At 43.0% G+C, this 26,955-nt stretch overlaps 1 long non-coding RNA gene across 1 annotated transcript; it reads left to right on the plus strand.

Moving 5' to 3' along the window:
• Nucleotides 1-17,413: 17,413 nt before the first annotated feature.
• Nucleotides 17,414-23,218, plus strand: LOC306807167. The gene is made up of 2 exons (XR_013775646.1): nucleotides 17,414-17,545; nucleotides 23,021-23,218. It is a non-coding gene; the product is annotated as an uncharacterized lncRNA (long non-coding RNA).
• The last annotated feature ends 3,737 nt before the right edge of the window (nucleotides 23,219-26,955 follow it).

The following is a 26,955-nucleotide window of genomic DNA, read 5'->3' on the forward strand; positions in this document are numbered from 1 at the left end:
AAAGCAGGAAGAGCAGACACAGCCCTGGACTTCCTGCCCCAGATCCTTCCTGGCCAAGATGCCCTGCTCCAAGGGAGGAGTTGTGACCTTCCAAGGCTGTGTCTTGGCACACCAGCACATGCTCGTGTCCACAGCACACGTTCCTCCCTCTGCTGCAAAACAGGTGAAATAAAAACTTACCACACAGGCCAGCTTTGAGAGATTTCTGCTGAAAGGTGAAATAGCAAACAGAAGAGAAATGCATGACTGCACATGGCAGGAGACAAGTGAGATGTTTTGGGAAGCTCCCATTTCCATCTCTGAGTTCCTCTACATCCTTAAGAAAAGAAGTGCCCCCCATCTTTGATGAGATGCTTGATGGAGCTGGCAATAGCATTCCAGTTTAACACTGACTATAAATGATGCTTACATTTAAACAGCATTTTTTAATAATATTTTTCATAAGTATAAGCTAAAGGAGTTACTTTCCACCAGGGTCATTGAGAGTTCACTAAATGCTGATAGACTGTATTCTGTATTAATGATGCTAAGCTAACTGCCTCACAGAAATACCAAAGCCCTTTATTTAAAGGAATAGAACTGTATTTCACAAGAAAATATTTTAAAACTTTCCTTACTGATAATTTGTCTAAAGAGACACAGTTCTAATTATTTATGCACAATCTGAAAGGTCCAGTATAGGATGTGTTCAATAAGATACATGCTTTATTTGAACATACATTTAGAGCACTGTGCTACACAGATCATTAAAAATTTTCTTTTTTTTTTAAATTTTTTTTATTTAACAGAGTATCAGCAATTATCTTCTGCAGCTAATTATTGGATTTTATAATCCAGTTTCATAATAATATTCTGACTCTTCAGGAACAGCTACAAGGATTTAGTTGAGCCTTTGTACTGAGCTTTGGATAAGGGTTTCCACAAAGCAAGAGGAGAATTGCTGTACAGGTCCCAGTTTCTTCACTTCTCAAGGGGAAAGGATCTGCAGCTAATCTGCTTCTGTTCACCCACAGCAACAATGTGGGTGACAGAGCTGGGATTTATCCCTTTACATGGAAACAGTTGTTTATTAGGCCAGCAAGTGGGGTTTTATACCTGGCTGCAGGTAAGGTTCTCCCTTGCATAGGTAAAAAAACATCCTGGCTGATACTTGTGGAAATTCCACAGTGGTGATGGCTTGAAAAGTGGGTTCAAGTTAAAAACAAGTTCTTGTTAGTCACAAATGTGAAGTAGCCTTAAAACAAATTAGTGGGAAAGTGGTGAAGGTTAGATAGGGAAAGAATCTCTAAGAATTTTTTGTCAACCCAATGCAATCCACTGAAACCCACATGGCTGCCCTGAGAATTGGCTCCTTGACTCCTCAATGGAGAATGAATCTGTAAAGAACAATCTGCTCACACTTCTCTCCTCCCATGTCACATTTGAAATCTATACAATTGTAGAGGAGCTGTTTCTAAGCAGAAACCCAAAGACAATACCAAAGAGTCTCTGCTTCCTTCAAGTCTTCTGTCTACTCATCAGGGATTGATTTATGAAGCTGACAAAACTTGCTATTAGAGTGTGAAGACCATGGAAGTGTAATGTGTAATACCAAGCTAACCAAAATGACTCTTTTAGCTCTGATAATTTGGTTTAGGGATTGTAGCAAGAGTGCAAACAAATTTTCAGAAATACCCCTACTGTACATCCCTCTCCATTAAGTGCTGGCACTGTGGCCACACCCTGGCAGAGCTGAGATGGAATCCAGAACCTGTGATGTCTTGAGAAGTGCAGGTTCAGCTTCTCAGGTGATGCAGTGGTAGGTATTAAGGGCCGTATTTAATGGGAAAACAATTCCTAGGACACTCACCTGTTTGCTTTCCAGTGTGTGAAAAGTGATTCCAGCATATTGCTTTATTGTCTGTGCTCTGCCTATCTGTGTAAGATGGCATCAATTGACCCTAAACAAACTTGAGCTGAAGTACACAGGGAGAGGATTAATCAGTCAGGCACTTAAGCATAGGCCTAATGTTAAGCATGCAACATAATGTTGAAGTGAAGTCAGAGGTATTATTTGTATGTTCAAAGTTAACCACTGAACTTATCTGTAGTACTATATCAGTGCCTAATGGCTTCTGCACTTACTTGCAAATTTGAGATACTTAATGTGTTTATTCTGGACTCTTCCTGTTGTTGTGCATCAGAAATTGTTGCCCTCAACCCAGCAGGGTAGTCCAGGCCTAGAGCAGCAGTGCAGCCCAGCTCTTCTTCAGGCTGGGCTTGGGCAGGGAAAAGCACAAAGCAGCTCTGCAGCAGCTCCAGCAGCAGATCAGGTTTTCCAGAGCCCTCAGGCAGATGTCACTAGTTCTGGCTTTAGCCTCCAAGGCAGCAGAGTTAGACCTCTGCTGAAGGTTTGGGAGGTTTTTGCTCGTTGGGCTGGAATAGAAGGAGAGGGACATTGTGGTTTCCCTGCAGCTGTTGCAGACAGAAGAGCTGAGCTCTGGCCTTTGTTCACTCGTGGATGTTCTACATTTGAGCAAATCCTCCCACTGCATCACTGCTCTGGGGATGACTGTATTTTGCCAGCCCAGCTCCTCTTCTCTGTGCATGCAAAGGTGACAGACCCCAAGGGATAGAGACATGAAACCCCTGAGGAGCAGTGCCATGTGAGCTGACCACCCCACCTGGATTGTGTGGAAGGACAGTCTGGGGAGATTTAGGCAATACACCAATATTCCCACCCACAAATAACAAAAAAAAAAGTTCTTGAGTGATGTGCTCAGCACCTTCTATTCTCACTGAAGTAAGTAGTTCCTTTGGGACTACTTTCATGTGTCTTTAGGGAATGTAACCAAATTACACCACATGAGAGCTGGTAATTTTAATGTTATGCTGGAAGGGGAAAACTATAAACATAACAGGAAAGACTGGATGTTTTCCATTCATATTTTTAGAAAGGTTGCTCCTCATCTGTGCATATTTGCTTTTCAACATCTCTGGCAAAATCTAAATGAATTACTTAACTGGAATTGAAGAGCAAGTCTTACTTTTAAATTAAGGTGATAAAAGCTGTTGTATTTTTTTAATTTTTGGATTATTACTGTAGAAGATAAAGATCAAAATCAGACCCAAGAGGAGATAAGGCTCACAAAATACACAACCCCTAACCTCATGGCAGGAGATGGATTATTTTAGAGAATGATTGGCTATGATCTGAAGCTTGGTCTGTGGAGTCTGGTGGATCCATGAGGTTTTAATCAGAAGCATTTCCACGTGGGGTCAGTGTTTTGTGGCAGGCAGTACAGGGTGTGCAGAGCTGGGAGTGGTTCAAGGCCATGTGAACGAGCTTCTGCTGCGAGAGCCACGCCAAGTTCTGTGCAAAACATGGAGAAAAGCTGAGAATGGGCCTCGTGTTGAAAGATTGAAATTGGAATTTCAGTTTCTTCTCCCTGTCAGTGAGAAATATGTAAAACATGGTGAGCCAAAACACAGCAGGAGATTTTTGGTTCAGAAACCCAAACCAGCCTGGGAAAAGCACTCAGATGTTGGGTGACCTCTGCTCATTCCATCAGGATTGGGCCAATTTGAAGATGGGGATGTTTTTTCAAGGTCAGCTGACCCCTCTGAGGGCAGCAAACATGGTCTGTGTTGTGTGAGAGGTGCTAGCACCCACTCCTTGCTCCACACTGCTGAAAACTCCTGTTTCTTTGATGAGGCACAAGGTGGGATCTATTTTCTCTGAAAATCATCAATCTAAGTTGTAGGGCAGGAGAGTTTCTGTGCTCACACCCACCCTCTGAAAAAAACTCTCCCCAGTGTTTCCATGCTTCCCTTTTTGCCATTAAGACAAGATTTTCTCCTTCAACTGAACAGTAAGTGCTTCATAAACAGTTCCTCCGTCTGCAAGTGGACCTTGAAAATTGATTATTTTTTGTTTGTTTCTTTTAGTCTCCAAATGTTTCTGCCATTATGAGGCAGGCAGTTATTTTGCTAGGAAGGAATGTGAAGAATTAGAGAAGTTGAAAGCGATTAGGCCTCTGTCTTTTAAGACAGAACCTTTCACAAAGCCTGGCATTCAGCCTGCTCAGAGTGAGCATCATGAGACACCCTGAAGCCTTGAAATCCCTCAGTTTTGAACCCCATGGGGTGGCTTTTGCATTATCAGGGAAGAGATGATATTACAAACACTATTTGCTTCATATTTTAAAGGCCTCTGAATTAATATTTATTCTAAGTAGATGTTTATTTTTGGAGAGTTTTATTGTGTATAGGGAGGCCACAAAGAGTTCAATGTTAGGGAGAAATGGTTACTTTGTATTTATGGTTAGCGAAACATAAGAAAAAAAAGAAAGTTCTAAACAATCCTGCCCCAGTTCTTTATTTCAGGAGACAATGTACTTTCCACCCATGCACAGGCAGTGCTTTACAGGCTGTATAATAAAACGCTGTTCCAGATATTGTCTAAATAGAAACAGATTTAACCCTGCTGTTGTGACTTGCATTGCTGGGTAATGAAAGTTTTCAATCTGGTTTTACTTTGTTTTATGCTCGCTGGAGAGCTGCACATCCACAAAATCCTACCTTATGCACAGAGACCTGTTGTTCCAATGCCATCTGTTTGCTTATAAAAGGTGAACATCCCCAGAAACAAACAAACAAACAACCCCAGGATTTGGCCTTTTCTGATATGCAATGAATTGCAATTCAGCCCTCAAAGTGAAATTTCCTGCAAAGGCTGCAGGTAATGGAAAAGAACCCAGTGGTTTCAAATGAGATTTGAAGGTACCTATGACAAGGAGGTGGTGGTTCCTGTGCCTTCCTGACAAAAAGTCAGAAACCCATAAAATTTCCAACCCTAAATCTCTTTGAGAGTGAGTCAAATAATTTACCTATGCAGTCATTCACTAATGGCACACTCAAAACTGCTGAAAAGACTTTTTAATTTAAGTTGGCTTTGAAAATTATCCATTGCTGCGTTACCTAAAGCAACCTCCAAGTGTTTCTCCACAGGGGAAAAGCCCTGTGATAAGAGATAGTCCCTGAAGATCTGAGAACAAAAGATGGGCTGCAGCATCCGCATATCAGGAAATGGTCCATTACTCATTAATTGCTCCATTTCCGTGCACCAACGGGGGTCACCCTGTTACTGAGGACCAGAAAGATTATAACAATAATCTAAATACTGCTTTATTTACAATTTTGCAAGAAAACAACTTTCCATGTTTGTTATATACAGAGACTGGGGTTTTTCTAAGTTTCCACAAAGAAAACACTCTTGGAGGACAGTAGGAAGTTTGTAATTTGAAGCATTTTGCTGTAGGACTAAAGGCATATTTCCATGTGTCACAGAGCCACATCCAGCTGTTGGGACATGAACTAAGGACAAGGAGGGACCAGATTCTCCTCTTTGCTCCCCTTCCCATTTCCTGTATGACCTTGAGCAAGTTACTGAGTTTCACTGCCTGTGTGTACAGGCAGTACCCTGTTATTCTTCCTTTTATAATCTGTGATACTCCCTTTTATACTCTTAAGTATTTTAAATACAGAAATGTGACCCTAGTTTGGGTTCCTGTCACTTCTGGACCTGCTGTCTGGGGTCTGTATAATTCCCTGCTCCACAGTGGTCTCCTCCCTGACTGGGGGAGGATGGAGGGAGGGTCTCAGAGCTCAGAGCACTGTGCCTGCCTGGCAGGGGCTGCCTGGGGCTTGCCTGGCATCTCCCTGGTTTTCCCATCTGCAGATCAGAGGTAGCAGCAATCACCTCCTGCATGAGAAGCAGGGTGGGGGTAAATACCAGTGACACTAAGGGCAGGCACTATTATCATAATGTGTGTCTCACAAGTGCTTGGGGTAGTCACTGCAACAACATCCCCTAGAATTTGTGTCCACTTGAGCTGCTCTGTCTGTGTAATCACAGAGCAAGAATGGGCAGGTATGACTCTGATTCTTATCATGGAGGATTAAAACACAGCAGTCACCCCAGCCCACCTCTTAGTATTCATTTTACTTATTAAAGCTTCCCAACAAGTCTCTGCAGTGATGTTATCTGCTAAATTGTGTGAGGTTTCTGATCATTAAGTGGATTGGTCTTCAAAGAGCTAAATGAAAATGAGCAATAAATATCAGTGTTACTTAGGTCATATAGTGCAAAATGACAAGGAGACCGAAAGACCTTCTGGCAACTGCAGAACAAACAAATATTAAATAGATTCACTAGCACTTTTTGTGGGTTTTTATAAAGTTTCTCAATTTTTAAATTATTTTTTTAAGCAAGTTAAAGTGGAGAAGCAGACGTCTTGAAGAACCTTAATTCCCCATTCTGTTTTGCTCCATTGTTGTGACCTGAAGTGATGTATTTTTACTCCTTCACTCACTTTCTTCTCTGCAGAAGGGACATTGTAATATTTATGTATGCTCTGGGGAAGGTATCATTATTATGGCAATTTCTCCAGTGCTTTGCACATAGACTGATGCATTTAAGAAGGTGAGCCTCCCGCTGGTGGTGTAAACAGGAGCTTGGAGTTCTGCACCTGCAATTGTTTCCTGTATAAAACTGAGCACTTGTACCAGTAGCAACCTGACTGCAGAGATAAATGAGGCAGCAGCAGTTGCAGTAACTCCTGCTTGTATCTGTGTTTTCATTCATTTGGAAAAATAACCAGCCACAACTGTTGCCAGGGCAGATTGCATCCTCAGCCCAACACTGTGAAAATCTTCCACTGCAATATTAAACACTGCATGATTTCTTAGATAATGTTTTAAGGACTTATTTTTACTCAGTGAAAATGTAATGAAAAAAAAATCAAAATGCTTCAACTTCTTGTGTCTGAACTGCTCTTTTTTAGTCTGTTCCTCTAAAATTCTGGCTGCATCCAAGATGAATGGTAGGTTTCTCCTTGATAAGCAGCCTAACCCTGTGAACATGGCTCTGGTGAAGCCAAAGGTCCTTTATAACAGCCCTGAGAGCCTGATGTGTCCATGCCTGCTCCAGCAAACCAGGGACAAACTCAACCCACTACAAACCCACTCATCCAGTTCTCAAAGGCCAGAGTTTTGCTCTAGCCAGATTTTCCCTGTCCCTTCACCAGCTTTTCTCCTTCTGAAGAAGCAATACTGGAGTGGGGGCATTTATCTTGTAAAAAAATAACAAAATTTAACTGTACTCATTTATTTGTCTCTTCTACTGTCTCAGCTGCTGGCATCTCATCTGTGGTGACTGAAGCACTCTTGAGTTAGAAGTGGGTTCAAAAAGAAAGAGGAGATTCAATTCAAATGGGATTGAAAGACTGAGGCACAGAGAAATGGAAGGGTCAATTTTTGAAGCAGAGAAGGAAGGCTATAACCCAAAAACCCAGTGTGAAGGTAACAGTCATTTCCTATTTCTGTGAAGCCTGTTGGGGTTTCTCTAAAGGAAGTGGGGGGTGGGGAGAGGGGACAGTTCCTGGTATTTTCCTCAGCTTAGAGAGCAGACAAGAGTCATCAGGCTTCCTACGTGACTGAGAAGTTACGGAAAGTGTGAACTCTGCTGCTGCAGGGTCAGGATCCCAGTGAGGGCTGTCAGCACTGGAAATCTTCACTGGTGCTTCACCCTGCAGTGCTGCTCCCTGAATATAAGGAAAAAAAGTCCAGTTGGATGCTAAAACGATCCAGGGAAGGGTTGGAAGGTCCTTCCCTTCATCTGCTGCTCAGTGCTCTGTGAATCCTTCAGAGTGTGCTGTCCTCTGCACCTTCTGGGCATTTCTGGGCCAGGTCTGCCCTGTGGGGACACAAATACACACAAACCCTTTCTTCACCTTGATGAAATGGTCGTTCCCAAAATGTGCCAGCAACAAAAGAGTCAAATGAGATGGAACACGTGTTAATTGGTTTCAGGAGATCTTCAAACAGTACTCAGAAACAAATCAAAGCCATGCAAGGTAACTGCAAAATTTATTGTTCAAAATTAAATTATGGGATACTTGTTAAACATAGTATTTTAAACTTCTTTGGAAGCAACATAGGGCTTCTAAATTATAACTGTGCTCAAGGCATGATGTGAAATGCTCTGGTTCATACTACAGATGAGTAAATCAGGCAGAATTCAGAGGATGAAGGCTTGGATGTGTTTCCTGGGGATGGGTATAAGGACACACATCACCTGGGCTCTCATCTGACTGATGTCTGTCTCCTCCCTCCCTCTTCCTGGTGAATATGGAGATCATCCATCTGCCCAGCAAAGAGAGGGGAGCCAACTACAGAGATTTGGGTTGCTCTTATGAGATCAGATCTCTAGTGCCTTGGACAGGCACACAGAATCAAGTGGCAGCATTAGGATGAATGCCAATGGGTCCTGCTCCCATTTTTCAGTTAGTAGGTATTCAGCTGAGGAGGGCAGTTTTGTACAGAGAAAAATTCATTACATAAATATGTACTGAGGTAAAGCAAACCACAATGAAGATTGGAAGAAAGAAAATTCTGGTCTTGGTTCTCAGCTCCTGAAATATGAAATTCTAAAGCTGAAATGGGTTGCCTTGTGCTGCAGCCTGGTGTGAGGGGCCCATGTTTTAAAGATGCCATTTTGCATTTGTTGCATCAGTCAGGATTTACATAGCCTTCTATGAAATCGGGGCCATAAATGTTGATTTTAAACAAAGACATTTCCATAGGATCTTTATTGTCTGTGTAGTGGTAAAGTGCTATGAATAATTTTTCCCAGGTGCTTAAACAGGTGGTGTCTTCAAGGGAAGCAGGGTGTCTTTCATGTTCCCTATAATTTGTGCTGTCCTAAGCCTTCATTGTCAATGCCTTGGGTGAACATTTATGGCTGCCTGAAATGTTCTTCCCCACAAAGATGCTGGATACCCAGCTCCATGATTGGAGTAGAAGTGTTACAGATATTTATTTACAGGGAAGGAAATAACACAGTGGCTCTATTTGCTATTCCTAAATTTATTTTCTCTTCTTTTGTGCAGCGTAAAAATGTTAGTCATCTCCAATGGCCCTTGGATATAAGCTTTCCAAATATATTCTCATACTCTATATAGATGCACTGATGACACTCCAGCAGTTCAGCAACAGGAAATCTGAAATAGTGGCACTAAATGACAAGGAAAGAAAATCACCAGGGAGAAAACTCTCCATAAAAGTCTGAGGATTATTATGGAGCATTGGGAAATGCTGCCAGTGCTGGGCTGAGTACTCGTTGAGCCTTCATTTCTCAGACATCATTGATTAAAGGTGGATGGAAAAGTGCCATACAAAAGAGCAGACTCACAAGCTTCAGCTTTGCCTGTTTCCATCTGCTTTGGGGCTGTAAGTGCAAATCCATGTGACAAAATTGGGATTTTTAATCTTGTGTTTAGGGCCCAAGCAGAAGTGGCTGCACTGAGGAGAGGCATTGTGGCCACCATTAGCACATGATGCTCATGGAGCTGTGCCCCCTTCATTAGGAACTTCATTCAGAAACGGGAAGCAAACTGCAGCAGCCAGGTTTGAAAATGGGGATTGATGTGACTGCAAGTTTCCATCTCCTCACTCAGTTTTTTAAAAAGCCATAATACTTGCTTTCCTAAGAAACATGTGTCATGGACTTGGATTTATCAGCGTTTTTAAAAGCAATGGATGTGTCTGCTTGCTGGGATCCATCAATTATGAGGGCACACATAAGCTGTTTAAACATTTCCATGTGGTTTTGGGGTCTCCCTCAGTGATGTCCTATGTCCATCCTGTCCATGCTCATTTATTCTGACACTCAGAGAATCCACCATGACTGATGGCACTGCAAAAGTGAGTGATTGACCTTTCCCTGGTGGATATGTGCAGAGATTACCCATCTGCACAGAGAGAGAGAAAATGCACATAGGGTTTAGTGGGGGTACCTGATAGAGTTCATACTGGGATGATTCAAGACATTGGTTGTTCAGCAAAAGAGTTCAAAGAAAGAAACAGAAATATGGTAGTATATGAAAATATCACTTCTGCTTCTCCAGCCACCTGTAGATCATCCTGAGGATAACACTGCTTGTATTTATTTATTTATATAGAGTTGTATTTATGTGTGTATATAAGTGAATATAAACTTTTTTCCATTAAAGAAAAAGCTGTGATTAGGGCATGCAAGCTGAAGCAAACTCCTGACTATCTATTTTGTTCAAGAACTCCGGAATAATTTTTTTCCTCTTGCTCCTCGTCATTTTTCCAGCCATATGGATTTGCCAGTTCACTGCATCATTGCATGTTTATAACACAGCATTTCTTCAGCAGCTGTCACTATCTCATAATGCCATAGTACATCTTTTATACTGAGTTGCAGGCCACAGTGAGATAGAAAACAGCTTACACTTAAAGAAAAAAAAAAAAAAAACAAACCTTGACATCCATTTGGATGCTGGTTGTGGATATAGAAAAGGCAAGGAGAGTGCTGTGAACTCTCTCAGATGTGTCCATTGCTCCAGCTTTGTGTCAGGTTGCTAATTCACCATCAAGGCTTGACATTTAGCATGATACAGTTTAGGGTACATAAACCAGAGACAGACTCCTCTCTCCCCTTGGCTGTCCTGTGTCACAGCCTGGGAGCCTGACTTGGTAAGTGCTGGGAAAAAGATGGGTGAAAATAGAATTGGTGCATGCCCACACAAAAGCTGTGTGTAAATTTTGGGAGTTTCAGTGATATGGATGAATACTGCCCCCAGTCTTGGCCATACATTCAGATAACAGCTCAGATACCAAAACCTTGATGTGTGATCTCCCTTCCCACCCAAAAAAACAAAGGATCTGGAATAACTGAGTTAAAATGATGTTATCTGGAGAAGTACTGACAGAAGTACTGTTTTCTGCCACTGTTGTTGTTTCTTGCCCTCAGACATGCAGAGATCTGGAGCAGTTTCTGCCTGGGCTCCCCTGTCCATCACCCACAGATCTGCTGAGCACGTGGGAAATGCTCCCCTGGCTGTGGTTTTGGGTCACAGGGAAGGGACTCTTTGCCCTATTTCTCATGCAATCACAGAGAACTTGAGACTCATTGTGTTGGGGCTACCCCAGCTGAAAAGTTGCCCACACAGGCTGCATGCACTGCAGATGTTCAGGCTGCTCAAACTTTTTCAGAAGTTTGGTGTGTGTGACTTTCAGTTCATGCTTATCTTTTGACCATCACAAGAACAGGAAGAAAGGTTTGGCGCTTTTTTATTGTTGTTGTTGCCATTTTTCTTACTCATTCTAATGACTATTGTGACATGATATCTTGAATTATCAGAGTATCATACAGTGTGCTGCAGATAGTGGTTTAATGATGTAACATCCCTTCACAGAAAGTAATCCAAATACCTGGTAGTTAGATGGAATGTGATCAGATAGCTCTAGGTCACAAATTGGCCTTTTTGGTTCATCTCATGTGAGCTCCTGCAATGACATTTTCAAAAACTAAACTCAACAGGGTAACATTTCTTCCTGTATTCAGTCATTAGCAGAGAAAGAGCAATTGTACAGTACTAAGATTATCCAGCAGTAGAAAGAACATCCTAATCCCAGACATGAGAGACAGGATGTCCATTAGGAATGGTAGCCACTGATCAATAGTCTAATTTAGCATAGAGAGGTTTTATTGCTTTTGGAGCTGGAAGGAGAAGAGGGAGGAATTGCAGTGTCTTCAGTTCTAGCTCTGCCTCTGTCTCTGATGCACCCCAAAGAAACACTGGCTGACTCCACTGCTTTTCCACAGCCATAGGATCAAGCAATAATTTTAAACCAGCAGACCATTATGTATTTTGAATGTGTATTTGATTGCATATGGGGTGGCATAAAGCAAGAAAATCCATTTTTGACAATGTCAGGAGTAAGCTGACATTTGCCTGCAGTTTATTTCGGATCAAATCCAGCAAATTTCTAGGCCATCAGCAAAGAAAATAACTATGAAAATCTTTTTTTCAGGCATTTCGTGCTATATCCTTCTTTTAAATTATTATTAGAAAAAAAAAGTGCAAGGATAAAATTCCAAATAAGTATTTTTAAAAACCCTGTACTTTTTACAAATATGCAAATATTTTCTACAGGGATTTTTTAAATGTTTTCAGAACACCTCTGTCCCCCATTGCCCTCCCATACTTCTCAGAATGAATCTCCAAACTGGGAGCTGGTGAAGTGCATCACCCCCCAGAGTCAACTCAGCTGCCAAGGGTTTTTCTAACCAGATGAAGGGGTAAAAGTTGCTATTATTACATGAGCTAGCTAATTAAGAGTGAGCATGACCAGTAAAACCTTCCAGTGCTGGAATTTCTCTGGGAGCCAGGCAATCACATGAGTGGGAGGTGGCAGGCAGGGCACTGGCACAACCTGGCTCCTGCCCCTGCTCTGCCTCCTCCCAGGAACTGCTCCCCCAAAGCTCAGGGAGGGCATGTGGGACTTCACACAGGGAAAGTGGGAAAATGCACCAGCAGAGCCTAATAGATTTTCAAGGAGGTTGAGCAGGAGCCACGGAAGGCAGCAGTGAGGCATGGAAAGCAAAAGTACACCAGGCCTGGTTTAATTATCTTTTTCACACTGCATTAATCATCACAAAAACAGGATTATGCCTATTTTTACATCAGTGTTGGAGGGTAATACAACTGTCATTTTGTGCACTGTCTGTCATTAGCAACTGTTAAATTAAAGGTTTGAGAAGTAAAATAATGAAGTCAGACTGCTCTCTTGACCTATTTTTCACCAAGAACTTTTCTCCCTTTGACCTCTGAATTTCTATTTCCTTTATCAAATCATCTTGCTTTTTCTGGCCCCACAGCCACCCTGGTGTTTGCTGTTGCCATGACCTGTCTCTTCAGCTTTCTGTTTTGTTTTTTTTTTTTGGTGGTGGTTTGACACTGTAATTTTTTTTTCTTCCTACAGCATCCCTAACTCCTTCATCACAGAAATCTTCCTCCTTCTCCAGTTGCTCTTCCACCACAGGTTCCAGGTTCCCTCAGTGTCTGCTCTGGGGCTCAGCTCAGTGATTTTGGCCCAAACCTTCATCCCTCCCTTGTACCTTCTCCTTACTTATGTCTCTGCTCCTTGTGTCTGTAAAAGGTCCCTTATGTGCACATTTCTACTTGTATCTCTGCTTCTCTTTACTTCTCCATTCCTATTTTTCTCTCTAACTTCCTCACCCTCCTTTTCCTCCCCTGCTGCTTCCTCCTTTTTGCCTTCACCCTTGAAATAATTTGAATCACTTTTTTTTTTTTTTTCCCCCTGTCATCTCCATCCAGATGCAACCATGATCTGGTGCTTCTAAAAGAGGCTCAGAAATTTGGCTCCCTCTGTGCTTAGTGTGGTTTAATGATGTGGGATCCTTTCTCACCCCCACAAGGGTAATAAATGAGTTATGAAGTTAAATATACCTGTTACTATACTTGCATAATTATTCTTCCTACACTCTGAGAGGTAGAGATTCTGTATTAAATTTAACTGTAGCAATTGTCTCATGGATGTCTCAGGCTGACTGTTGCAGCAAAACATGAAGTTTTTGGTGTTCTTAAAAAACTGACCTTGTGCTTCACTGGGAATTCCCTTACTTTAAATTTATGGGACAGGGCTGAAAAAAATAAGTGCATGATGTCCTCTTGGGAGGGATTTATCCCAGGCTTTTCCACTGCTTCTACTCCTGAATCAGTACAAACCCTGGCACAGAGCTCACCTGCACACACCAGTGCTTGCTCTGCCTTGGAGGTACAGAGGTGTGAGAATTGCAAAGTTAGGCAAAATTCCAATCTGGTGTGTAAGATGCTGGGTTTTTTATGGGGGTGAAATGATAGGACATAAGTCTGAAATCCAGACTATGACAATTTCCAGTGATTTAAGGGGACGAAATGAATCAGATCAGTCACAGCTCTGGTTTCAGAGGAATGTGCAGGAGTATATCTTCCCACATTAACATCCCCTGACTGTGATCAGTCTTTATCACCAAAACCTCGACCTGAACAATGGACAATCGACTGCAGCTGTTTCTACTTTACTAATTTGATCTACCTAAGGAAACCACTCTTGCAGGAGCTCTAAAGATGAAAAATAGCACCAATTATATTCTCTAATACAATTGATTTCTTAGTACCTGTGTGTACGGTTCTGATTCTGTACAATTCTACTGCCAACTCAGTAAGAAGGGATTTTATGACAGTCTGAAAACTTTCTTTCCAAAGACTGTATATGAACACACTGCAAAGCTATGTACATAGGCAGACACCTCACAACTGAATAAATAAGATTAACTGTATTCAGATCCAAAATTTTACCCATTTTTGCAACAGTGGGTCAAATAAATGTAGCAAACCCTCTTTTTGGTTCTTGTCTTTTCCATTTTTGTGTGCTTCCATGTGCAGCCTTCACTGCAGTTGGCACTGAAGGCAAATCTGTTCTTCTGCTCATGAACCCACAGCAAAGGCATTGGGAGGCATATGAGATCTCTCACAAAACAACAAAAAAAGCTGTATTCATAAAATAACTAATAGTACAGTGCAAATCCCAGCATGATTTAAGGTTAACCAAAGCATTTCCCTCTTCATGTCATTGAAGAGTCACCTCTGGAACTCACTGACACCTCAGCATAAATTCCATTGGGCACATGTACACAGGTATGAATTATAACATTAAAGTTTCTAATTCAGTATTTTATAAAGGACCTAAACCTTGCTGTTTCATTCAGGAAGTCAGTGTGTGGTTATGCTCTGAAGAAATGCCTGCACAAGTAGGTGACTCCATCGTGCCACTGCAGCAGGTATTTTTCACCTTGCTCCAGAGAAGGGTGGGAGGATCTAGCAACTGATGAAGACAGGATAGCAGACAAGACAGAGCTTTGGCTTGATTCCATATGATAATTTCAGTGTAATTGTTTTGCCTTCAGGCTGCTGTATCTGATTAGACCAGTCTCTCACTGATCCAAGGTTAGGAGAATGCAAAACCGCTGTAGTGTTGTGCTAAATACAATGCAGCCAGACAAATAATCTGGGCCAGTTACCCATGCAGATCTGCAGATAGAGGCACACATGCAGTTTTGCATGAGGAACATAACACACAGCAGCTCCAAATTTGGGAGGAGGATTAATGATTTGTTAAGATAAAAGTTGTGGTCTATACAGTAGGTTGAGTAATCGTATAAATAAATGTAAAAGTCCATTTTAAAGCAGCCTTCTTTTAATACTAATTGGATGCAAAAATCTTATCACATTAGTAACCTTCATACCTTTATAATAAGTCTTTTATTGTATTAGCCAGCTTGGTTTTCACTAATATGATACGAAAGACTTGCTAATATATTAGGAAAGTCACTAACACTATTAATTTACTAGATAAATTACTTCTCTATCTTGGAACTTTAAATGAAATGGAATTCACTAATCCTAATTGGTTTGCTTTCTACCAGAATTATTTCCCATTAGTTCAGCATGTTTTCTTTTTTCATATTTGAACAGAAGAGATTTCTTAAACTCAAAGCCTTGGGGTACAGTATATGGGTTTATTAATTATCAGGTATTCATTCAAGGGGGTTAATTAAGCAATAACTTTCCATTGACTGGAATATACAAAGGAATAAAAGGCTTGACTTGTCCTGCTGATTAAAGCACTGAGGCCATTGTGTCATCATTTTGCTCCATTTGGTTGTGGGGGAATAAAGATTTTTCCCCTATGTAGCACAGACCTCAGAGCCCCCATTCCTTATGTACAGAAACTTTGTTGGTTTGTTGATTTTTGTCCTTTTTTCCTCCCATCTCTGTCTGGCAATGAGGGTTGTGACCTTCCCTTGCAGAGTGGATCTTTGTGCTGTTACACACTGCAATGCAGTAAGGGGAGCTAAATCCCCTGGGAAATGAGGAGCTGGCACTGAAGGCAGCATCCTGCTGAGTGAGTTGGGTATCTCTCTGTAAGCACATGACTTCTGCTGAGGGGCTGGTACTTGGCTGTGCATTGGCTTCCAGGCAGAGTTTATGGTGTTGGCTTTGATGTTTGGGCCTAATTCAAACCTTTTTGGAATCAGTGGAAGGACTCTCCATGTACTTCAATTGATTTTGGGTCGGGCCCAGCAGCCTTGGAATAGCTTCTCTGTGTGAGAGACACCCTCTCTTCTCTGGGGATGTTGCCTCATAATTTGAGAGGAGCAGCACATCAGCTCGAAGAGTTCCTTTTGGGAAGGGGATGAGCTGCTCTCAAACAAGGACTTGAGATTTTTACAAGGGTTCTTTGGTCTTGGGCTCACCCTGCAGGAACTGCAATCTGTTGGCTTTTAAACATACCTTTGAGAAGTGGGTCCTTTGAGGGCATAAATTAATATATTGGAATAGGTGGAAGAGAAAGGGGCTTTTCCTAGATCTTCCCTAGGTCTCACTGAACTCCATTTCATGCAGCAGCCTCCCCGGGGCCGTGACAATCTGTTTTAATTAGAGCTGTCTCTGAGCATCTCTTGATTATGCTGAGGAATGGGGCTGCAGCGAGAATTCAGCTGACCCAAGCTGTGGGAGCACAAAGGCCATGGCTGCACAGCCCTCCCACGTCCCCTCATTTGCACTGAGTGAGGCTCCAGCCCAAGCCAGCTCGCTGCTGGCCGGGCTCTGGAATCCATTTATAAGAGCCTGTGGCTGTGTCTGCGTGCTGGTGAATGCATATGGGGCTGGGGCTGGCTGAAACTGCTGCTTGCAATCAGCCCTGCATCACTGAGTCAGCATCCAGAGCCCAGCACGGCTCTGCCCAGGGCACAGGGCTGCTCCCACCACGCCCAGCAAGGTGGGTGCAGCCAGGAGCCCACTCGTCCCAGGCACAGAAACAGAAGAAGGTGGAGCTGCAGGCTGGAAAAGTGTGTGATACTGGAGTGAGTGACTGCTGAGTTTATTCCCCGACAAGCGTTAGCTTGCTTTGCTTCTTGATTGTTTTGGTGATTGTGGTAAAGTGCAGATGTTATGCAATGGTAGGACTGGTAACACTGGCCACTGCCAACTGTAGTGCCAGGAGTCATTTATAAGCTTCCCCAGCAATGAGCTCTGTCAGCACATGCTTCACCTCCTCGTTGCCATTGCAGGCACCACTGCTGAGCCAAGCTGTGCTGTGGCTGAGACGCCCCTTCCACACCAGTTTTCTGGGAGAGGAGCTTCTTGCCCCCATCAAACCACTGTCTGTGCCCTTGCCATGCTCTGTTAACTCTTGCAGATGAGCTCTGCAGCCCAGCTAGAGAAGCCAAAATTCCAGCATCACCTTACGAGAGGGATATTTTGGTGAAACGAAAGGGTTTCGAAATCCCAACAAGAAAATCTGTGAGATTGCCTTGAGTGCTTGAAATAATGTATGTATGTGTATATCTAGGTATACCTGTATAACTGCATGAGCCAAATGACTTGCTTTGGCTTGCTTATCATTCTAAGACATAAAACAGGTAATCTAGCTTTATTTGACACCTACAATAATCATCCAAGAAAATGAGAGGCTCAGTAATGGAGATCTATAAACAGGTCTTGCAGGTCATTCCCACCAGCTGGCTCTGCACACCAGGGCTCTATGGAAACGTGACTATAAACACTGTGTTGGATCAAGAGCTGCTCTACTGACAGAAGAGACGAGCACTAAAGCAGTACAAAACTGAGTAAGTCTCAGAAAATGATTCACTCTCTTAATTAATTTTCCATTTTGGTTGGTGGAATGCCCTTAGGTGGCTGCAGTGGGCTCGAGTTTCTTCTTTCTGGGCAGAGTTCACCTTTGCACAAGGACTGGGAAACTCTCCTCTCCCACCCTCCACACACTGAGAAGCCCAGGCAGGATCCTTCAAGGGAATATTTTCCTCTACCCAAATCATTCTGAATCACACTAATTTCTTAAGGCACAATCACATGTGGCTCAGAGGCTAATTTAATTGCCAGTACAGTGGTATGCTGGGAAGCCTGTAGCCTTGCTTTGTTAAGCAATGCCCCTTTCCCATCTCATGGAAAGTATCCCCAAGTGCAATTTTCTGTCCTGACAGCCCCCAGTTAAAGCAACCCTGTGTGTGAGCAGCCCTTCTTGCGAAAGATGCAGCATTCCCAGCTGTCTTGTGCTGGGATTCTTCATTCCCTGGGTGAACCAAGCACTCATATAATAAGGCAGAGCAGGGGAGGAGAGCTGGACATGCATTCCCTATCCTTGCAGCATCCTGATGCCTGTGGTCTTCCATCTTGTACCAGGACAGCTGGGGCAAATCATGCAGCAGCACCAACATTTGCAGAGTGCTTTTGTGTCAGGTTTGTGTGGTTGTCCAGGTTCAGTAGAAACAGTTTGCTTGCTTTCTTTTGAATAAGAATAAATTGAAGGCTCTGCTCCAGCCATTTATTCCACGATTTACAGCTACATCCTTAGGCACAGTTTTCCCACTGAAATCCTTTACTCACCTTAGGAGACAGGAGGACAGCAGTGGAAAGAGCCCCCATGTCATGCCCCAGGCCATCCCAGGGAGGGGACAGGCAATCCTGAGCCTTATCTCTGCCAGGTCTTCCCCCATGATGTACTTGGAGAAGTGACTAAGCTGGGGAGAGGAGCTGGAGCAACATGAGGTAGATGTGTAGGAGGTTGCCATTGGGGATGTTCCAGCTTGTGCTGGGAGTCACCTTGACCCAGAGCTACAAAGGAAATGTAAAACTGAATTTCTTCTTTCCATTTCTGCCCCACGAACTGCACAGCATAAAATGTATCACTTTCTTATTTTCAAATAGCTTTTCTATATGCATTATTAATGTAAATAAACCCCAAACCTTCAATTTATCACTCCCTGGATACTCACACTTAGAAATGTGTGTTATATCATTGTCTGTTTAGAGATGGTGTTAAGTCCTAGCTTGAAAAGAAAGGTGTGGTGTTCAGAACTGCATCTTTCCTCAGAAAACACCAAGGTAAAGTGAGGGTTTTTTTAGGACAGAAGTGTGTAAGGGTCTCCCCTGATATGCATGTAGGGGATATCAGGATAAAGAGAGTGCATGGCCCATTTTACTTTTTACCACCAGGCAGGAGCTGTAATTTGGCTGCTTCTGCCATTGAGCCTGCATTAATGTGATTTGATTTTTGCTCCTTCCAGTATTATTTTACTGATAAACATCAATTTAAAACCCAAAATAGCCCATTAATAAATCACGGATATTTTGTCCTATCATGCTTTCATCTGGTTAAGCCTTAAATTTCTGCTGCCTTGAGGAAGACTTTGACTAGGGCTCCATATGGTACTAGAGATGGAAGGTTCATGCAGCTGGGGGTTTTTAGCAAACCATCAGAAACTTTTGGATTTCACTTTGCTCCTGATGAAAGCTGATGGCAGAAGAATAGGTCCTCAGAGTCAGACTGGTAGAAAATTATTGTGACAACCCTAAGAAACCAAGTAGGGACTGCAGGGAGGATTTTAACGTGAAAGGCATTAGGGTAGTGATCTCACAGGCTCTTCACAACCTGTCTTAGGTGGATTTGAGCAGCAGATCTGTGCTAAAGGGGAAGGGGGACATGATTCTCTTTTCCTCTGAGGAGAAGGTGCAGAGTGCTCAGCTGCTGGTTTATCTACAGCTTGGTGTGGCCACAGGGCAGAGACCAGCCATTGCAGAGACCTGTGGGGGATGTGCCACCACATTTGTGGGCATTTGTCCCCACGAGGGCTCACCCTGAGCAAGCTGTGCAGCAGTGCAGTGACCTGGAGCCACCAGTGCTTTGGAGCTCACCTGGCTCATGCAATGCAAGGGTGGAGCCCACAACAGCCCCAGTCTGGCTTCGGCCAGGTGGGAGTGAGGATGAGGATGGGGGTCTGAGGATGGGAGCAGACCAGCATTCACATGCCCGGCTTGTGCAGGTCTGTGCCTTCAGGCAGGAATCAGACAAAATAGTTGAGTTGAAACTGGGAGAAATTGCTCCTGTGGTAAGGGGTAAGGTTTAGTTTCCAGCATCTAGAACCTGCACTCAGCTGCACTTGGGAGAAGCTGCCTGCTCAACTCTGGGCACTGTCAGCAGGGCCAGGATTCCCCTCCCAGAATCAGCAGCCAAGATCAGGACAGGTGTGCCAGGCAGCAAAGGGGTCCCTTCTCCAAACATCTGCCCCCAGCACCCCACTAGGGGAGAAAAATATGAGCACAGGGAATTAAAGTGACAGCCCCTGTGATCTGGCATATGTCACTGCCTCTGAGGCTGATTTAACTGGGCAGCAGGTAGAGAAGACAAATATACACTAGAGGAGCTGGAGAAATGGAGGCAAGACAGAAAGAGATAAAACCTCTTCGAGAGAGTGTTTTACAGTGTGGTTCCTTGGGGGGCTGGGAAGGAAAGAGAAAGTTCACCATAAATGGAAAAAGACTTGGACTATAATTAATTTACCTTGTCTGGGCTTTTTACCACATTTCCATCCATGAGAAAAAAATGCACCAAAACTCACATGTCATTATTTTTTTAAGTACACAAGAGATAACTAGCTCACAACAGATTAATTTGGCTGTATGTTTGCCCAGAGTATGGAAGGCCTTGTGATGGACTTCTGCTTCAGATGAAATAATCAACCCAGACTGAAAGGGCATTTATTGGAAAGGCAATATGAAAAAACAGGCTGCTGCTGTCTGAACTGCTTGACTCCTGCAAATTAACAACCTAAAGGAGAGGTTTTCTTGGAAATCTGTAGGGAGGAGCTAAACTCCACTGCTTGCACTGAGCCAAAAGGGCTTCAGGAGCAGTAAAGGCAGCACCTTCCCCAGGCTGCTGGTCACTCAGAGTTCACTCAGAGATGTGACAATCAACCCAGGATCTCTCTGGATCATACTTTGTCAAAAGGAAGTTGGGAAATCAGTCTAAATTTGCCCTTTCTAGCACCAGTTGTAGGAGATCTGTGGGTTCTGCAGGTAAATGTATCAAATGTAATTTGTCCTCTCAAACTGGTGTCAGCAGCAGTAGAGACACTGAAAGATTTGATCAGTCTGAAGCCAGAACTCACATAATCACTTCTGCTACGTAGAAACTAAAGCTGAAAAAAATGACAGGATTCAAGTGAAGGCCTGAATTGTCCCAGGTTCAAGGATTCTTGGATTAAGGGCTGGAGTCTGCTAGGAAATTGAGGTTAAATTTTGTTCTTTCCCTTTTGTAATGTTGCCTATACAGAAAAAAATACTTGGAAGGAAGCAAAGTGTATGTATACTTCTGCAGCCTAGGAGCTGGTTTCAGTCCTGCATACTTTTATGTAGAACTCAATAAAATGCATTTGCAAACATAATTACAGATGCAGCAATGTCCTCTAATAATGGATTATATAAAGCATGTTATGGAAGGCATTCATATCAACTTCTTGGCAAATTATACTACCTGCTATAACCAGGTGTTGTAAAAACAATTATGGTTCTATGGGAATTACTGACACATACTATGTACCCTTTAAAGAGAACACAATTTCAGGTAGCTGTGAAAGGTGCTGTAGAGGGTGGTGAAGTTTTTTTGGACATGCTGGAGCCAGCAGCACAGGAGGGGAAGCCATTATTGGGGAAAGCATGGTGAAAAATGGCATTTCAATGTACATCAGCTGACTCTTGACTCAAGGCTTACAAGTTAGTCCAGCTGTCCTTGTGTGCCACAATATTCCTGGTTTGTAGTCCCAAATTCCCATCAAAATGTGGAGCTCTTTGCTCACCCTAGTAATGAATGAAAAACAGTTGAGACCCCAGTCCTGAATTATTACCAAGAGTTTATGAAGTTGCTTCAATTTGCTGATTCCCACATGAAGGCTTTATTCGAAGCCTTTTCAGTTGAATGGAAATTTACTGTTGAATTGGGCAATCTCTGGATAAAGTCTTGGTTTAATTTTGGGAGATTATTTCTTTAGGGCAGAAGGGATGTTATTCTGAGTTATTAGGTTGTGTATTTTGCTGTGTCATGAGAAAAACAAATGGATTTCTTTTTCTACTTCCTCATCACTAAAAACAGCCTCTAGTAAAAGATAAGCAGAACCAGAACAGATAAAAAGGAAGCCCCTTCCCTTTTCTCCTGGCACTGAACCTTTACCCAAAATCTATTTTTTTGTATGGTTCCTGTTGTTGTTCATATATTTCCTAGTTCTGCCCAGGACAGGGAGCACAGTCACAACCACACAAATTCCCATAATATCTTTTTTTTTTTTTTTTTTTTTTTTTTTTTTCTATTCAGAAAATACTTCCCCTGTCCATTTTTTTAATTTTTTTTTTTTTTTTTAATAATGGAAGTTTGGGCTGTTTGAGAAAGCACATAGTGCATGGACCATGGGTACCACATCAGTGAGCTGCAGAAACACACTCCTCAATGCATCAGATGCAAGTATTTCAGGTTGAAATGCACCATACAGCATTTCCCAAGCCCAAAGCCCTGCTCTCTGGAACCAAGAACCTGCTTGCAAATGAGTGAGATGCCCTTTCAAGATGCTTTCCTGCATATTTTCCCTATAAAATCCAAGTAGATTATGGTGCATAACCACTGTTATGCAGACATGAGATTGGGATACAGCTGGGACTTATGCTTAGACACAGAAATTGAGATTTATTTCCATGCAAGCAGCTACCCTGATAATTTGCAAGTACATCTTTCCTCCAAGGACCTGAAAGCACTTCACAAATATTGTTGGAGGCTCAGAATGTTCTTGCACTTAAGTAAACTCATTCTTAGAGAGGTTAAGTGATTTATTTGAGGTTTCTCAGTAAATCAGAGGTAGAGGTAGGAAGTGAAACAAGATCATGACTGCAAATGACATCCTTTAACCTTTGGAGGTGCTACTGTGTACAAAGGCCTGACCCCACCAGCCTCACTCACACAAGCAGTGTCTGAAGTTAATGGGATGACTGGCGTGAGAAAAGGGCTGCAATATTTGCCTCTTCAGGCCTTTCTCTGTGAAGTGTTTAATATTTCCCCAGAGGTATGTTTGGCTTCACCTCCTACGAGTGTCTTATAGCAACAACAACAACAGCAACAGAAAAGTCAGTTCCATTTTGTTCCTTAAAATCAGGATCCAAGGCAAGCACTCTCTCTGGGCAGGGGCTAAGCCACAGGGACCTGGAGAGAGTTGGTGTTTCTTGGAAATGGGCTTTGACAACTCTGCTTTTCTCCTTCACAGGGAAAGAAGAGATTTTGGGATACAGTATGGACCTGCACGTTTCTCAGCTGGTGAAAAAACATAGTCCATATTTCTTCTCAGCAAAAGTTTGGCACTACCTCAACTTCAGCAATCACAAAGACTAATATGTATGAAAGACTGCACTAAAAATATAATGTAAAAATATATCGTCAATAAAGCGAGACCAGAATTCCCAAATTCTTTCTTCCTCTCCAGAAAGAAAAGGTTTGTGGCTACAAGCCACTTTTTGCCTATTTAGGTCTCTGTGCTTCTTATTCCACTTCTTTAACAGGCTTGAAATGAATGAAGAGGTAGCAGACGAGAGAGTGGCACGGGCCGTAAATTATGCCAGTGCCATGAATGCGTGGCAGTGGCAAGCAGGTTTCAGTGCTAATGCAGCCGGCAGAGGTTCCTGTGCTGGGGAGGGAAGGAGGGAACCTGCAGGAGAAATGGGCTCAGAGACTGCTCCAGCCTGCAGAGACAGGGAAACATTCAGGGAAGGGGAAACCACTCCTGAAACCTGCACAAGTGACAATTCCCCGTGGCTTGAACCACTTTAAGGGAAAGAGATCAGTAACTATGAACGAGGAGAGTTTGTGGAGCAGAGAAGAGAAAAGAAATTTTAAAAACCCAACAAAAAAACCACCCCGCTCTTTAACTCTGGAGTTTGAAATGTGCCCTTGTCTGTTTTCTTGGCAGAGGAGAGGAGCGTTTGGCACCCATCCTTGGCAGGTGGCCCAGCTGTAGGAAGGCTGGGGTTGGCCCTTTCCACGCTGTTGCTAAGCCGATGGCCCAATAGCCAGCGGGGCTCTCCACACCCACCCGCGCTCCGGCCGCATCCAGCCCCCAGAAACGGCTCCTTTTCTCCCACTTGCTAACAATAATAATTAAAAAAAAAAAAAGAAAAGCCAAAAAAAAGTGTGGAGTTTATGCAAGCAATCCCTCCCTGGCTCTTGCCAGGAGCGGAGCAGAGGGGAGCTGGGAGCACCAGCCTGTGCCCAGCTCCTGCTGGGATGGATGGGGCTCAGCGCTGGGCTCCGGTCGGACTCGTTCTGCACTCCCTCCCTCTGCTCCCACAGCCTCAAGGTATAGGGCAGAAACAAAGGGATTTTTCTCTCCCCCCCACCCTTCTCCTTTTTTCTTTTTTAATAACTTTATCAACTCCGAACCCCAGGATGATTTGTGTGTTTCATACTCTCTCTGTGCTTTTACTCTCGGTTAGAATTTGGATCCTTTCCATTTCTCAGTTAAAAATTCTTTTTTTTTTTCTTTTTTTTCCCCACCCCCTCTTTCTCTTTCCCCCCCAGTTTTTGTGGTTTTGCTTGAAAGGGCATTGTTAACTCCTTCACCTCCTGGCTGGAAAGGGCTCTCTTGGTTGAGCTATTTTAGGTATTTCTGGAGCAGCAGAATGAAGTGCTGGGTTTCAAAAACACAGATTAAAAAAGGAGAGCAGTGATGGAAAAGATTTACATTGAAACTGCTACTGCAGGATAACTCCAGCTAGACAAGATCCTCTGTTATGGATTCACAGGAGCCCTCACCACTTTTGCAAGGCACAGGATGAGGCCATTCCAAGCTGGTGCTCAAAAGCATCGATTCCAGGGGCAGAAGGTGAGAGGTTTGGTAGAAGCATGGGAGGAGGTGACTGTCCTGGCTGCTCCACAATGGAGAGGGGAGCCAGACCACCACGTGCTGGGCAGGGCTGACACCCCTCCCTGGCACAGCGTGTGCACAAAGCCTTGCTTTTGGGTGCAAAATTGGGAATTTTGGACTTATTTGCTGCCTAACTACAAAAAAAAAAGGACAAAAGGTACACTTTTTGCACCAGGGCTGTGTTCAGTGCCATGTCACACTTGCCTGTGGCTGAACATGAAGTCCTCAACACACCAGGGACACACATAAATCGTGGGCAAAGCCGGGCAGATCCTCTCTGGAAGCTGTAAAACATAGAGGATTAATTTCCCCTGTAGCCCATAGGAGGTGAGGGACTGGGGAGCTGGCATCCTTCATTTGAAGCATTTTCCCCCTGCTCTTCTCCAGTTGCAGCTGCAGACATGGGCATGGTCTGTGTCCCGTGGGGAGCCGGGCTGGAGCGCGTGTCTGCGCCTGCACTGCTCCAAGAGCTTTCCCAGCTGAAGTCCTGGAGCTCTGAGGGAATGCTGCAAACAGAGATGACTTCAGTAGTTGGCAGCAGACAGAATAAGTTATCTTTTTCCTTTTAAATAGAGCGTGTTATGCAAGCAGGTTTTATTGTAATTATGGGTATTTATTATTTCTGTAGGTTATAAAATAATCTTCTTGGAAGCAATAGGAATGTAGATTTAGTATTTCATGCTATTTGTGAATTAAATAACACAGCATTTCTTGTATACCTGCATGTATTCATACATATAAAGCACATGAAAAATCCCCTCTTTTCTTTGCATGCTCTGTAGTAATTAGCACGTACTATTTTTCCTTTTAAACTTAAAAAAAAAAACCCTTTTCTATTGGTTAAAATAAGTGAATATTTTTTCCAGCATCCTCTCCACGATGATTGCTGTTTGTGAATGTTTCTATGCATGTTAGCATGTATGTTTGTTTTGCCTGTTAGTTCAGTTTTGTAGAACAAATGGAGAAACGAAAATATAGATTTTTAACCGCAACAAGATTCCCTGCAGACAGGATTTTTTTTGTACAGCTATAGAAATGCAGCAGCTCAGAGGAAGAGCACAGCATGTAATTCTACATACATCACAGCCCTTTTTTATTACTCTTACCACAGCAGCTGAATGGAGAATTACAAAAACTATGTCCCTGACTCTGTAAAGATTTTAAAAAGAGGCTTAACTTTAGGCATACAGGTAACTTCAAAGGGAATTAAGTGAAACTAGAAGATGTGGGTATTTCATGACAGATGAATGCATTAGAGAAAATGATCTATACAAAATTTCATCCAGAAGTTCTGGAACTCTGTTAATTGACCTCAGTGAGCCAAACAAAAGCTCAGTTGAAATTATTTTCAGAATTTAAACCCAAGACTTTTGCAAAATACAAACCAATGTAATGGATATTCCTGATTGCATATCTGCTGGTTTTCTATAGGCAAAGGGTGAAATCCCAGCACTGCAGAAGGGAGTGGGAGCATTGCCATTGATTTTATTGATGCCAAATTTTTGCCCAAAACACTAACACTTACTCTGGCTCTGAGTTTTTTTCTTGTATCAACTCTGTTGTTATTTTCTGCACCTCTGCTATCACATTGCATGGGGTACAAGAGAATTTTAAAATTAGCAGTGGGCTTGAGCTGCAGAGACAGCTCATCGATCAAACCTCTGAATCCCTCGGACAGAGTTTGATCAGGTGTTTGATTCCAGCCCTCTGCACAGACACACTTCTTCCCACACTCACAATTTTGTTGGCACACCTGACCCAGGTGGGAAATTTTGCCCATTTAGCAAATCCCAGTCTAGTGGGGCAAATTAAGCATCAATTTTGTTTCACCATGTCGGAGCAAGCTACGTCAAGAGCTGCACATCACTTTATGATCATGGCAAAGCCACTGCGACAAGAAGCCACCTCAGCAAGCTGTCATTTTAATGTTTTATCCATTTTCTCTTTGTGTGTGTTTGCTCCACATTTCATGAAGCCTCATCTCCCCTGCCCACTGCCATCGGCTATGAGGCTGCAGCAAAGCCCTGTCTTGAGCATGTCACATGGAATGAACCAGGAAAACTCCACACAAAACCTGCTGATCACTGCCTTCCAGAGGAAAATTCCCTCCTGGCCAGAGAGAGGAGGACAGGCAAGGCAGTGTAGGTGACACCTGCACACAGCCAGCAGTGTTATCCCGGTGGTTTTCTGCAGGACAGGGATGTGCTGGGAGTCCCTCTGTGCCTCACTGCCCATTTAACACTTCAAACCAAGCTGAACAGCTCCACTGTAATACTGCAAAT

Source organism: Erithacus rubecula (genome assembly GCF_903797595.1).
Source record: "Erithacus rubecula genome assembly, chromosome: 12".
Lineage (NCBI taxonomy): Eukaryota > Metazoa > Chordata > Aves > Passeriformes > Muscicapidae > Erithacus > Erithacus rubecula.